We start from the raw sequence: 13,123 nt of genomic DNA, 5'->3' as shown, positions 1-13,123 counted from the left end.
TGAAGGACCTGCTGGAATGCGTGAAGCCCGACACCATGAAGGAGTCGGAGGGAGGAACCTGAACAGATCCTCTGACAGGACACTGACTCTACAAATAAACGCAAGAAGCATGGAGGTAAATAACCCAGAAGAGGCTTTGGAATGTGACCCACTGGAATACACTTGGCTCGGGTTGGGGCAGACCAGGCTGAGTCGGTTCACGTCATCCACTGGCAAGCCCAAGTGCTGAAACTGTGTGGGGGCCTGGCCGGGTTTGGTTGCGATAAAAAAAAAAAAACAGTACAAAACACAAAATGCCAAGGTGAAATGACCTGTGCTAGTAGGGAATGCAACACCCGACCAGCACTCCTCCCACTGGTTTAGGTGAGGGACGAGAGTGTGATGGGCAGAGCCGGGGAGAGATGCGATACTCATTGGTTCCAATAGAGGTCGGGGCTCAGAAGAGAGCCAACCCAGGGGTTAAAACCATCAGCTGATCGGAGTGATGGACGGTGGCGGGCACTGTGCTTACTAGTAGTACATGTAGGAGCCTGGACTGGGAATGCCTCAAAGTTTTTTTTTAGGGGGATTCCCCTGAACAAAATGGAGGAATCAAAGCATTAATCAAAAAAAAGATGGAAAATGGAGTAGATGAATCAACCACCTCAGCTTTATGCTTGCAGCGGAAAACTGGACAAGGGGAAACCCTAAGACGGACTATGTCAATCAGTGGACTCTGCACCAGCCTCATCATACCTGGACTGTTGCTGATGATATGTTGGAGCTTCTAATTGATTGAGGTGACGCTCTGCTGGCTCTGCCTACAAAACTGAGAGGGCCTCCCTAAGAGGCCGTTGAACTTGAACTGGACAAGTGGGATGCTGGACTCTGTATGGTGTAAACTTTTAATTAGGGAATCTCAACGGAACTTGAGCTGTGGTTATGCATCAAGGTGAAGGAATTCATGATGGGGGAAGGGTTTGGGGTGAAGGGGGGGGGGAATCCCAGTCATGTAATGCAATGTAATTAATGAATAAATGAATATTAAAGAAAAAAAAAAAAAAAAAAAAAAAAAAAAAAAAAAAAAAGAATGACCTGCCTGCTACACAGTAGTTAAAATTACAAGGCACAAAGAGGGAGGTGAGAAACAACAGTCATTGGAATAGAAGAAAATTCAAGAACAAACGGACCAGTGGGGACCCCCCTGCATCAGACTTGGCACTGTCCCTCCCTTACCAGCCTAAAGGTGCATCGGCTATGGTGCAGCTGTTCCACTCTATTTCTGGCTTCGGGAGATAGACCTTACAGCATAAACATATGTGCCCATAATTGCCAAAAGTTTTACAAGTAAGAGAGGGAGGAAATAGCAGGTTCATGTAACTCAGCTAAAGTTTTCTATTTTATATTAGAGTTTCATCTCTCAGAATTGGCAATCCCAAATTCAAAACAGACTTCATCTTGGATTCCAACAGAAAACACTTTGCTCTCAGAGCAAAGCTTGTCAACTTACTTTTTCCACGTCTAGATCAGCATCCTGCTTCTTCAAAAAACTGTAGAAGAAAAAAAAACAGTGAAACATCAAAAGAGACCCCAAGCACTCTCTGCCTAAAAACCACCCACAAAGTACCACCACAGAATTTCCATTTGTTGTAGACAATCAATCTACTTATACTTTTTTTTCACATTCACATGATTGATGCTAAGACACAGTTGCCACAAACACCTGCCTGAAACTACAAAGACCTCACTCTGTACCACCAAAGAAAGACAGCATGCAATTTAACTCCCGACTCCCCACACACTTCCTTTCTTCAGAGTCCCTACAAGTCACCATGGTTGGGGAGCTTTAAATATGAGTTCTCCAAGGTCTCACCCCACTAACGACCTCACTGAAATCTGCCTCCCTCAACCTTGCCCTAGCCCATATCTGCGCTCACTCCTAATTTGAATATGAGTAGGTGTCACTGTCCAACTGGCCTTTTTGGTATGATTCCTGTTTCCCTTCAGCTGTGGTTGTCTTCTGCAGGGGGTGGCTATTGCCCAGCCTTTTGGGACTACTTGTGGATCATGTGCCAAGCCCTTGGCAAGGCTGAAGGCTGATTCTGGTGGCACTCATGCCCACTGCATAGTAATATTTCAAGTGCTGGGAGTGAAACAGCAGATTTCCAGTTTGCTCATGCACTCAGCCATTAACCTGCCAACATAATGGTATCTCAGTGTGATTTGCAATTTCAGCTGGTTTGAATAAAGCATCCGTTTTAATAAGGTGTCTAAAGAAATAATGAAAAATGGCTAGATTGAATTATGTTGACAACAATACACTAGGGCAGAAATGGGGAAGTTTGAGCTGAGAAATCTGAAAACTAAAGACAGAAACAATTTTTCTTGTGTGGGGACTCTTATGCTTTTTCAAGATGATTCTTAGAACCCTTCTTCTTGGCACATGGTTTAACACAGACCTTTATAAATGACCTTCCCTATGAAAACCATCCTTCACCACACAACACATACAAGCGAATTTTTGCACTGTTGGAAAAGATGCATAATTAACAGTAACATCTTTGTTTTTTTTAATCAAAGATGACTCAGAACGAAGGAAAGAAAACAAAAATGACCATGGGAAGTGAATTAGAAGCTCATACACTGTGCTCTGCAGATGGGCATGTAGATCATGAACTCACTGCAGACAAGCGTGCTGTGCAGGGACCGGGGAGGCAGTGTGCCGGGAAGCCAGCCGCCACAGCATGCGCCTCAGCAACCCATATCAGCCTCTCTCTTTGGAGCCTCATAGACCTGCTGTCTTCTTTCTACCAAGCAGACTCCTGGCTCACACACCGGTTGGTGTCCAGAAAGTTTCACTTGCTCCCTGTGTTCAGTAAAGAGCAATTCAGCACAAGAAGACCTCTGAACCACAAGGAACATGTTTACTCTGCTGGTTCAACTTGTGTTCTTAAACACAGCTATGGAGGTTTCAGCAGAACTACCAGGCTTTCCCAGTGTATAGGTGAAACTTAACACGCCTAGGTCATGCCTACTGTGCAATGGCAACAACCGAACTTTATGTCAGATTGTTGAACAAGGAGCCTTTACTGCAAGCACTTCCACTCCTCGCATCAACAGCAAAAAAAAAAAAAACAACTGAAAATCCACTTGGAGTTACTGGCTCACCACTGTCCAAGGAGTCTCAGCCACCCATCCATGTACACAGCACCATCCAGTTTCTTTTTCAGGCTTCCAGAACAGATGGTGTTAACTATCAAAGACTACATACATGTATCATTTTGGAGTCATAAACCAAAAGGATGCCAGAGTTTTAACTTCAAAGATCCCAGCAAGACAGCTTGAGGTATTTTTAGGCTCCATTGTTTCAAAGAGGATAAGGATGGATGAAATAGAATTGCCTGAAAGTAAAATTTACATGGCAACCCCATCTAGAATGAAAAAAAGTGTTTGTCTTTTGATCCACTTACATCTTTCTTAAAAAAAAGCTATGTTTCTGAAAAGTCAGGAATAACAGTTGAGAACAAACATTTTTGGTCATTAAATATTTAAATGAAACAGACACTCTATTTAAATGACTCATTTAAAAAGATGACTTAAAATGGATCAATTCCTGTTTTTTACTCTAAATCTAGCTTCTGGAAAACTGTAATTCTGGCATTCCAAGATTTTAAGGCAAAGCAGGCCACTTTTGTCTCGTGTGCGTGTGTGTGTGTGTATTTGTGTGGGTGTGTATGTACGTGCAAGCATACACACATGTGTACAGATACAGAGTGGCATGTGTGGCTCTACAGACCCTTCACATCACTGTCTCCGTATTCAGCTGTGGCCCTGGCTCATCACAGCACCTCCCATGCATTTCCTCTTCCTGCTGAGGGGGCACTGACCTTCTGTTTGGGAGACACATTGAAAGAAATGCAATGCCCCAATGGGAAAGGCTGCTCTGTAAATGTTGCTAGTGCACAGCAGGAACTGAATGACCCACTCCCAAAGTTCAGATCGGCATGACCCTCCCCCGCTGTGGGAGAATACACAAACACTCTAAAAATACAACGGAGAGGTCCTCAACTTTGAACTCTCTCCAGAACTATCCCTCCAACCCCTACTGCCCATGAGACATCTCCCCCTGACCTTAGAATAGACAGAGCAACAAGAGGAGGAACGAGGCCACAGGCAAAGGGGACAAGGGGCACATGTTCCAAGGACATAACAGACTTGGCAGTGCTTTGTGAAGTGGATAAGATGATGGCTTAGGCTGCAGGGAAGAAGGCAGGGTGCAAGGTAGGGGCCAACCTGCAAGACATTAGCCAGAGACAGAAGCGCTCACACTGTAGCATGGTATTTCCATTCTATGCCAGGAAGGGGCAGAAAAAGAAGCAACCTTCAACATATTCCTGGCCCTGGAGCAGGAATAGTAATTGCAAGCCCACCAATGTGGCTGGTAAGTCAAACTTTCTCCTTAGGGGGCCTTTGGGCCCCAGCTCAGAACCACCCTTCATCACCCTTGCTTTGTTCTGCCAGCTCTTCTGTGCATGACCAGCTTCCCCTCTGCTGTGCTCCCACACCACTTTATTGTGGGGTCAGTCTCACTACCTCCTCCTAGACCACCAGCCTTTCTGTAGCCTTCAGCCTGGTACCTGAGGCAAGCACACGACAGTGGGGCCATCTCTACTGCTGGAGTAGCGGACAAACTAATAAAGCCACACCTTTCAAGCCCAGCCCACTGCCTGCATGTCCAGAAAAGAGTGTGTGTGTGTGTGTGTGTGTGTGTGTGTGTGTATGCGTTTGTATGTGTCTGTGCATCATGGAAAATAAAGCATACATGGGTTCATGCTCATGGAAAATATAGTTTAAGAAAAAATTATGTACTATTTTTTGCACTAATAAAAACATCTTTTCATTCCATTTCCCCCATAAACTTTTTTTTTAAAGATGTATTTACTTATTTGAAAATCACAGTCATGGGGAACAGCAGCTGGGGTGGAGAGGGAGAGATCAATTTTCTGTCCACTGGCTCACTCACTCCTCCAGATGACCACAATGGCCAGGACTGAGCCAGGCCAAAACCAAGAGCCAGAAGTTTCTTCCAGGCTCTCCATGTAGGGAGCAGGGGCCCACTTGCTTTGGCCATCAAGTACACTTGAGTGTAAGCATATCCTACATACAACATGTGCGATGACCTTCTTTAAGTTCATTATAAAGTCCTTGACTATAAATACAGGACAGAGATTCATCTTGCGGCTTATACTTTAAAATTTTTTTCTTAAATATTGCTCAGTGGTCCTTGATATTTTATCACACAGAACTGAGAAAGTGAGATTTGATACGTTGGGATCATAAGCACTTTTCACACGTGATGACGGTTTAAGGGCCATGACAGACCCACAATTTAAACTGTGACTTGGGTCTTTGCTCATCTAGTTTTAAAATGGAAGATTGGGAGAAAAATGAGGTAAGATTTTTGCTATAGCATCATCTTTATTCCAAACTTGGCCCTTTCTACTCCTTGCAAAAGACTTAAAATATTCACCAACCTGCCAAAGAACAACTGCACACTGCCGAGCACGTCTTCACACATTCACATCTCAATGGCTTCTTTCTGCTCCAGTGATCACAGCTTAATTCAACTGCAACTACAGTGAGAACCTCAGAACTGTATGTAGTGTAATGTCAGTGGCAGCAGTGTGGATAAAATGGACATTGGACAGCAACTTCCATATAAGCATGTCAATGGGGACAAGTGTAACCTTGGTTGTTATTAGCTTGGGACCTAAGGCACAAAAAGACTAGGCAGGGCCAGACTCCACTGTGATTCCAAACAAAGCTAAGACACTCACAGAGCACACACAGAAGCCCTTCAATGCTCTCTGGCCAAGGGGGCAGCCCCTGGCTCCCTGCCCAAAGCCCATGAACAGGCCCACTCTCACTGGCCTTCACAGCTGCAGACAGGCGTGCAGTGTGCGGGACCCTCCATGCTGAGAGTCACCACAGTCCCCTGGGTGTTCAACAGCTGAATCAGGCCTCAGGGACAGACCCCAGCCCAGACAAGGCCCTCTGTGGTAGGGGCCTTCTAGTCTCATTCTCCCAGGAGATAGATCTACCAGCAGCCATTCATTCTGGAGCCAAACTAACTCATTTTCCAGTGCCCTCATTACGTACAAACTTTCTAAGAAAGCTAGAGACAGCAGCCAGTGCAACCTTTTCTCTCATCTTAGCCAATCCTGGTCAAGGCATGAAGTGGGAAGTGTACATGTCAGATGGTGAGGGGCTCAGGGCACTGACACCCTAGGGCCTTGTTTAGTACTTGTCACCAAGGGCAGGGCATAGTGAAGAACATCAATGGTGGCCAGGGGGAATAAATGTCCTGTGCCTCCCACATAGGAAGGGGTAGACAGCCATTTCTGTACTACCGTCTCTTTCGTTTTCATCTTATATTAGTTTTGACTTCATTTCATTAAAAAGATGATACACACCTGATGGGAATTTTGGAAACAGGAAATCCCTGTTAGGATACTGGAGCTCTTCCTTTGACCAGTTTTTCTATGAACATATAAATATTCAATACTGCTCCTACGTTTCTATCTTTTCCATTCCAAGTGGCACATTTGGTTCTGACACAGTGACCAAGGCAGGGAGCTACCCCAGTAAGAACAGTACCAGTACCATGAACTACGGCATCTATTTCAATGAGTTTGGTGCAAAAGGCAGATCCTGCCCCTAAAAATGCTTCTCACCACTGTAAATTACTCTCTGCAATGGACAACTGTGATTCCCAGTCAGGGGAAGCAGGTGACTTGGAATCTACATTACATTCATAGTGTGGCTTGGAGGAGAGGGGGTGTAGCAAGAATCAGTCACATGATACAAAACGTAAAGAGGCCAGGCAGGTGGCAGAGATGAATAAAGCAGGTGAAATGAGGCTGATGTGGGCTGAAGAACCTGGTCTCCTCTCAAAAGAACAGCCACAACACTGCTCAAGCTGACTATTTTTACAGAGAACAGAGGCTTGGTTTTTGCTGGACTTTATCATGTTTGCAAGAGAAGCTAAAAGTTCTAGTTGTTATACAAAACTGCCCGTGGCAAGTGTTGTGGCACAGCACTATAAAACACTACTTAGGATGCCTGCATCTCACACTGGAGTGCCTGATTGGAATCCTGTCTCCTCTGCTTTTGATCTGGCTTCCTGCTACTGTGTTTAGGAGGCAGCAGACAATGACTTAAATACTTAGCACTTAGTAAGTACTTAGGTCCGTGCCACCCATGCAGGAAGGAGATTCAGATGAAGTTCCTGGTTCTTGGCTCTGACCTGGACCAACCCAAGCTGTTATGGGCATGTCAGGAATGAACCAGTAGATGAAAGAACTTTCTCTCTTTCACATAAATAAATCTTAAAAAAAAATACAATGAAAATGCTCAATTTAAAAATGTTAGTTAGCATTTTTACAATGTACTATGAGGCCCAACAAAACATACAAGAAGGCATAATGCAGCACATAGACTGGTCTGCTACCCTTAGAAGCCACAAGAGCTCGACTTTAATGTCTCTTTCTGTTAAACAGGGAATCAGCCGGTATCTGCTAACCAGCAGGGGCTTATTTAAGAGCACCGAAAGGGTCATTTTTTTAATCTAGTAGTAAAATAATCCAAATACATTCAGATGCACAAAGCAGGATAATTGATCCCCCCCCCTTTCTTAAACCAAGGTTAACATAAATGGGACTTATTTTATTGTATACTTATTGGAAACATGTATCTTTGAATGTTAGCTTCTAGAACAAGAACAGTACATCACTGTATCCTTAAAGGATGAAGGTATGGCCAACTAGCGATACTGAATCGAATGGTAGAATGAATGCCTGACTGGAATGCCTTCAATTCCTAATGAGCAAATGCTCTGCCCAATAGAAAACCTCCTTGAGGAGAAGTGCAGTATCAGCCATGGGGAGAGTAGCAGGGAGAGAACGGTGGATGAAGCAAGCCGATCATTAACATGATGAAATCACACACTTCTGCGTTGATGAGAATGCCCAATATATTAAAGAAAACAGCTAAAACCCCCATCCTGGCTGAGGGAACTGTGTCAGCAAAATAACAAGGCAGTATTGGGAGCAGTAAAAAAAAATTATTAGTAAGAGTTAAGAAGACAAGATCTCGTTATACAGGTTTTCCTAAATAAGAAGTCAGGGGAAGAGAGGGAAAATCTTTACTACAACACACACTGCCCCACATTTTACCACTGTGCCGTTTCTGCATTTGTCCTTTTTAGCCTACTTCTAGCAGTCTCTTTTGCTAAAATACATTAGTTGCCATGGAAACGATGTCATAGTGTGTAAAACCATTTACTGTCCTTGGAAAGGCATTCATGATTCAAAAAAAAAAAAAGAAAAAAGAAAAACTGAACAGTAGCATGTTTTTAAAAAAGAAGCAACAGAAAGCACTTGTGCCAGGACGTGTGATCTCCAAACCAGGACTTCAAAGGATTCTTAGCCAGGGTCCTGAGAGCTTCTGCATGTCAGGGTCCCTCAGATCATCCCGAGGAGCATCCTTCCAGCTCCTGCAGGCCAAGTGCACTTCAAACAAAGTCTCTGGTCTTGATGTTGAAAGAACAATGGGCTCCCTAGCATCCACGCTCACTTGTACCGCGTGGGGGAAGGGAGAGGCTACAGAATGAGAATGGTGCTATGCCTCCAAAGCCTCCGGCTTGGGGGAGAGAATTGAGTTCTGGATTATACCCTGCTGTCCTATTTTGCAACCAGGGATAGAGACAATCTTTGGGACATGCAGATGTGAACTTGGGTTTTGTTGTGACCATGGACGAGCAAGCCACTCCCTGTTTTCCTTTCATCAGCTCAAAGGAAACCACACTCATTCCATCCATCATGTGCCATGCTGACTAAAAGAAAAACCAAACACCACAAAATCAGATCAGCCAGGCGTGTTCCCTAGACGCCAAGAATCTAGTGGAGACAGTGAGACAAGGGCACCAATGCGCCCCTGGGCCGTGAGGAAAAGCTGGACCTGATTCCAGCTGTGATAAGGAAGATACTGAGGACAGCAGTGCGATCTCAGATTTTCCCAAGTTCACTCAGCTGTGTGGGAGGTGGGGCTGAAAGGGTGGACACCAGAGAAGGGCAGAGTCGTAAGGTCGTGGGATCAGTAAGCGGTCCAGAGGAAGTGGGAAGGCACAAAGTAGAAGAAATGCGATGTCCTACAAGGGTGACCAGACGCCTGCCTTCATTCATCAAAGTGCTGGTTTATGCCTGTTGTCCTGGCCTCTGGTCAGGATAGTAAGTATGGAAAAAACATTTGAGTTTTGTAATTTCCATTTTGTACCTGTACCTACTATGACGGTCATGTCCACTGATGTGTGAGACCAGAGTACAGTGGAGGATATTCTCAAGCTCATATTCAATCTGAAAAAATGACCAATAAAATCTATCTCTCTTCCTGTCCTTTCCCTGTCTTGACATATGTAGCCCTCTCTTTCAAGAACAACACACAGGATGCTTGCCATAAAGTAAGGAATATAGGGTTGGTGTTGTGCAGTGGCTTAAACCTCCATCTGCAAAGCCGGCACTCCCAAGTGCTGGTTTGGGTACTGGCTGCTCCACTTCCAATCTAGATGTCCGTTAATGTGCCTGGAAAAGCAGCAGAGACTGGCCTAAGTGCATGGACCTCTGTAGCCCTGTGGGAGACTCAGAAGAAGCTCCCGATTCCTGGCTTCCATCCAGTCAATCCCTAGCAACCATTGTGGTAATTCGGGAAGTATATCAGCAGATGGAAGCTGTCTCTCTTTCTCCCTCTCTTTAACTCTTTCAAATACATAAAATAAATCTTTAAAAAAAAAAAAAGAAGGGGACAAAAACAAAGAGCACTTGAACATGAACAGCAATGGGCTGCTAATTCAGGCTTGTGGCAAATGGCATTGGACAAAATATGTCACAGAGCTGGCCCCCGCCAGACACCGGGTGGCTGAACAGTGTGCTTTGACCCATGCTGCAGACCGAGATGCACAGCGCAGCAGACAGAAGAGTTCTTAGGAAACACAGACAGTTACAGGCTTTGGTGTAACAGTAAATAAAAAGAGAGGATGCAGGCCTGCTATAAATGTTTAAGGAATTGTCTGTTCTCATTATAATGCTTCTGTCATTTATTCAAAACCGGGTATACATTTTTGCAATATCCTTTTCAGGAGCAATGAACTAAAAGAAAAGGAAAATGCCAGGATAGTGAAAATTAGTACAAATTTGCTTTTCAGGAAAAATATTTGTTGATGTTTGCCCTCCCCGACGGGAGCACGAGCGATCCCCCTGCCCATGTGGAGCACAAGGCACACATCTGCTTCCAACGCCAACAGCTGCTGTAGTCAGACAGCGCTGAGGACGCAGCTGCGGAAGGTTCTCCAACAGCGCTCTGGCCAACAGGATCAGAACTAGATCAAGTGACCATTGTTCGAAGGTGGCTCTGCTGGAGTGGGTGTGGGTGTAGTGGCTAAAGTACGGCTTGAGACACCCATCTCCTGTGTCAGAGTGCCTGGTTTAGAGGAGTGGCTTCATTCCTACTTCCTACTCATGGGAGACAGCAGTGATAGCTTAAAGGAGTTGGGGCCCTGCCACTTTCATAGGAGGCCTGGATTAGGTCCCCAGTTCTGGTTCCTGACCCCAGTCTTGCCCCATCCATTCTGTTATCAGCATTTGGGAAACGAACCAATGGATAGGAGTCTGGTTTTAGCCCACACGCTCTCTGCTGCTCAGATAAATAAAATCCTAAAATCCAATGGCACGTATCAGAGTTAGGTCTGGGAGGGGATAGAGGGGAGAGACTTTGGAAACTCCCTTGGTGAGCCATAGCTCCCACTGATGAACAGGTGGTCCAGATCTGGGGGTCGGACAAGCTGGGCAAAGTAGCTCCAACTGCTCATCAGTGTATGGAAAGGTGATGGATCAGGCGCACCTGGCAGGACTGAGCAAACCTTAGCCCACAAGTTAAATTAGAAACCAGGATGGAACACAAGACATGCTCAGCTAGGTTCTTGCACCAATTGGTCTATGTGAGCCAAGGATGATGAGCCACAGTGTCTAAGGCAGGGGTCGCAACAGGCGACGGGCTGTGCCGAGCTGAGCCAGAGCAACCACTGGCACACTTAACGCTGGCTGGGAACAGGCCCGGTTGGGGAACTGGGGGGAGACCCTGGCTGGGTGGAGGTTCCCACTAAGGGGCGCACGGGCTGGAATGGGGCTGCTTTCTGGTAGGGATACAGTTGTAGTCTCCCTTGGCACAAGTGTGAACTGGGACTTGGCGCACCGGGCCAGGTCAGACTGCAACACCTTCTGGTGTTCTGGAGGACCAGGGTAGATGTGGGACGGACTAGGCTGGGTTTCAACCCCAAATGAGCCATGTACGAGCTGTATATGGGTATGCACGAGCCATGGCTGGGCTGAAACATCCAACAGCAAGAACCAGAATGGGCTGAAGGCCAGTTAAGAAAAGCCACTGTTCCTGCTAGGACAGGAGGTGAACTGAGTAGTGCTGGCCCAGGGACCCACTGGTATGCGCAAAACCTGGCACCAGGAGGGGTTCTGATGGAGGAGCCTGAGCAACTCCTCTGACAGGACACAGACCCTACAAATAAGCGCAAGAAGCATGGAAAGAAACAGCCCAGAAGAGGTTATGGAAAGTGTCCCAATGGCATATATTTGGCATGGGTTGGGGGCGGACCAGGCTGAATCAGTTCACATCATCCACTGGCAAATCTGAATGCCGGAGCAGAGAGTGGGTTGAGCCAGGTTTGGTTGCGACAAAAGCAGTACACAACACAGAATGCCAAGGTGAGGCTGCCTGTGCCAGATATGATTGCAGAACCCAAACAGCACACGTGAGAACCAGGAAGGGAGGGGCAGAGCGGCAGGGGAATAAGAGGTGGTTCCCTTGCTAGACAGCTACTCCCACTGGAAAGCGTGAGCAGGGATGGGGACAGACCAAACTAGGCAGGGCTACAGCACCTGTGTGCCTCATGTGGACCAGATCAGGGAAGAGTCAGGATGGGCAGACTATTCCTACTGGTCCAAACAAAATTAGAGTGGGTGAGAGTTGTTTGTGCTTACCCGCAGCATCAGTTGGCACTGGGGGCTAATACTGTCAAGTCTAACCACAGAACCACCTGGAGAGTGCATAATCCAGAAGTGAGAGAGACCTCGGAGGGAAATATTAGGCTCCTCCCTCTTGGGTTACCATTCCCACGGGAGGGCACGAAAACTAGGACAGGGACTGGGGTGGCTAGACAGAGAGGCACTCAACAACATCCGTGAGGGCTGGATAGTTGAGCTGGTTAGATGGAACTAAGCTTCAATACCCTTCGACATGTACGAGAGCCAAATGGGATATGGGGCAGACTGGACTAGTCTGCTACACACACTGGCAAACCAGGGTAGGGGACGAGCCTGGTAGGGGTTATTGTGGGTAGCTGTGACTGGGCTGCAGCTCCCACTGGTTTATGTGAGGGTAGAGCATGTGATGGGCAGAACCAGGATGGACTGCAACACCCATTGGTTCCAGGAAGTCGGTACTGAACACAGAACCAATCCAGCAACTGCAATCACCAGCTGATCGTGGTGATGGACTGTGCCGGGACCTGTACTTGCTAGTACATATAGCAATCCGGTCTGGGAATACCTCAAAGTTTCTTTGGGGATCCCCCCAATCGAAGTGGCAGACTCAGAATCCCAACCAAGAAAAGACGGATGATAGAACAGGTCAATCAACCACCCCAACTATATGTTGGCAGCAAAATACTGGACAAATGGAGACTCTATGATGGACTATGTCAATCAGTGGATTCTTCAACAACTTCATCGTGTCTGGAGCGGTGAGATTGGCAGCGATTCAGAACTGTTGAACTATCAAAACCACTTGAGCAAGGATCTCAGAGCATACCCTACATCCGGGACCTAGGGTGGGTGGGAGACTAGGTGGGGCTTCTCCTTCAATATTCCCTTTACCTCAGATATATGAAGGAAACAATAGGGAAATAGTGGTCTTACCCACTTTTCTATAGCCCTTGTACCTTTTTACCCTAATTAACAATGTAAAGATTGCTGAAAATATAATTTAAAAGTTATATATATAATTTTTTATTAAATTTATT

At 46.0% G+C, this 13,123-nt stretch overlaps 1 protein-coding gene across 3 annotated transcripts in view; it reads right to left on the bottom strand.

Annotated features, from left to right (window-relative positions):
• Positions 1–13,123, bottom strand: part of FYN (FYN proto-oncogene, Src family tyrosine kinase) — a 231,985-nt gene that overhangs the window by 198,877 nt on the left and 19,985 nt on the right. For 2 of the 3 annotated variants that reach the window (XM_058657505.1, XM_058657613.1), the window contains exon 2: positions 1,490–1,529. The exons of the other annotated variant lie outside the window; for it this stretch is intronic. The gene's annotated coding sequence lies outside the window, so the exon portion shown is untranslated. The remainder of the gene's footprint in view (positions 1–1,489; positions 1,530–13,123) is intronic. 3 annotated transcript variants of the gene reach the window in all.

The sequence above is a fragment of the Ochotona princeps genome, chromosome 1, assembly GCF_030435755.1.
Source record: "Ochotona princeps isolate mOchPri1 chromosome 1, mOchPri1.hap1, whole genome shotgun sequence".
Taxonomy (NCBI): Eukaryota; Metazoa; Chordata; class Mammalia; order Lagomorpha; family Ochotonidae; genus Ochotona; species Ochotona princeps.
This window is presented reverse-complemented; position numbering and strand designations above follow the sequence as displayed.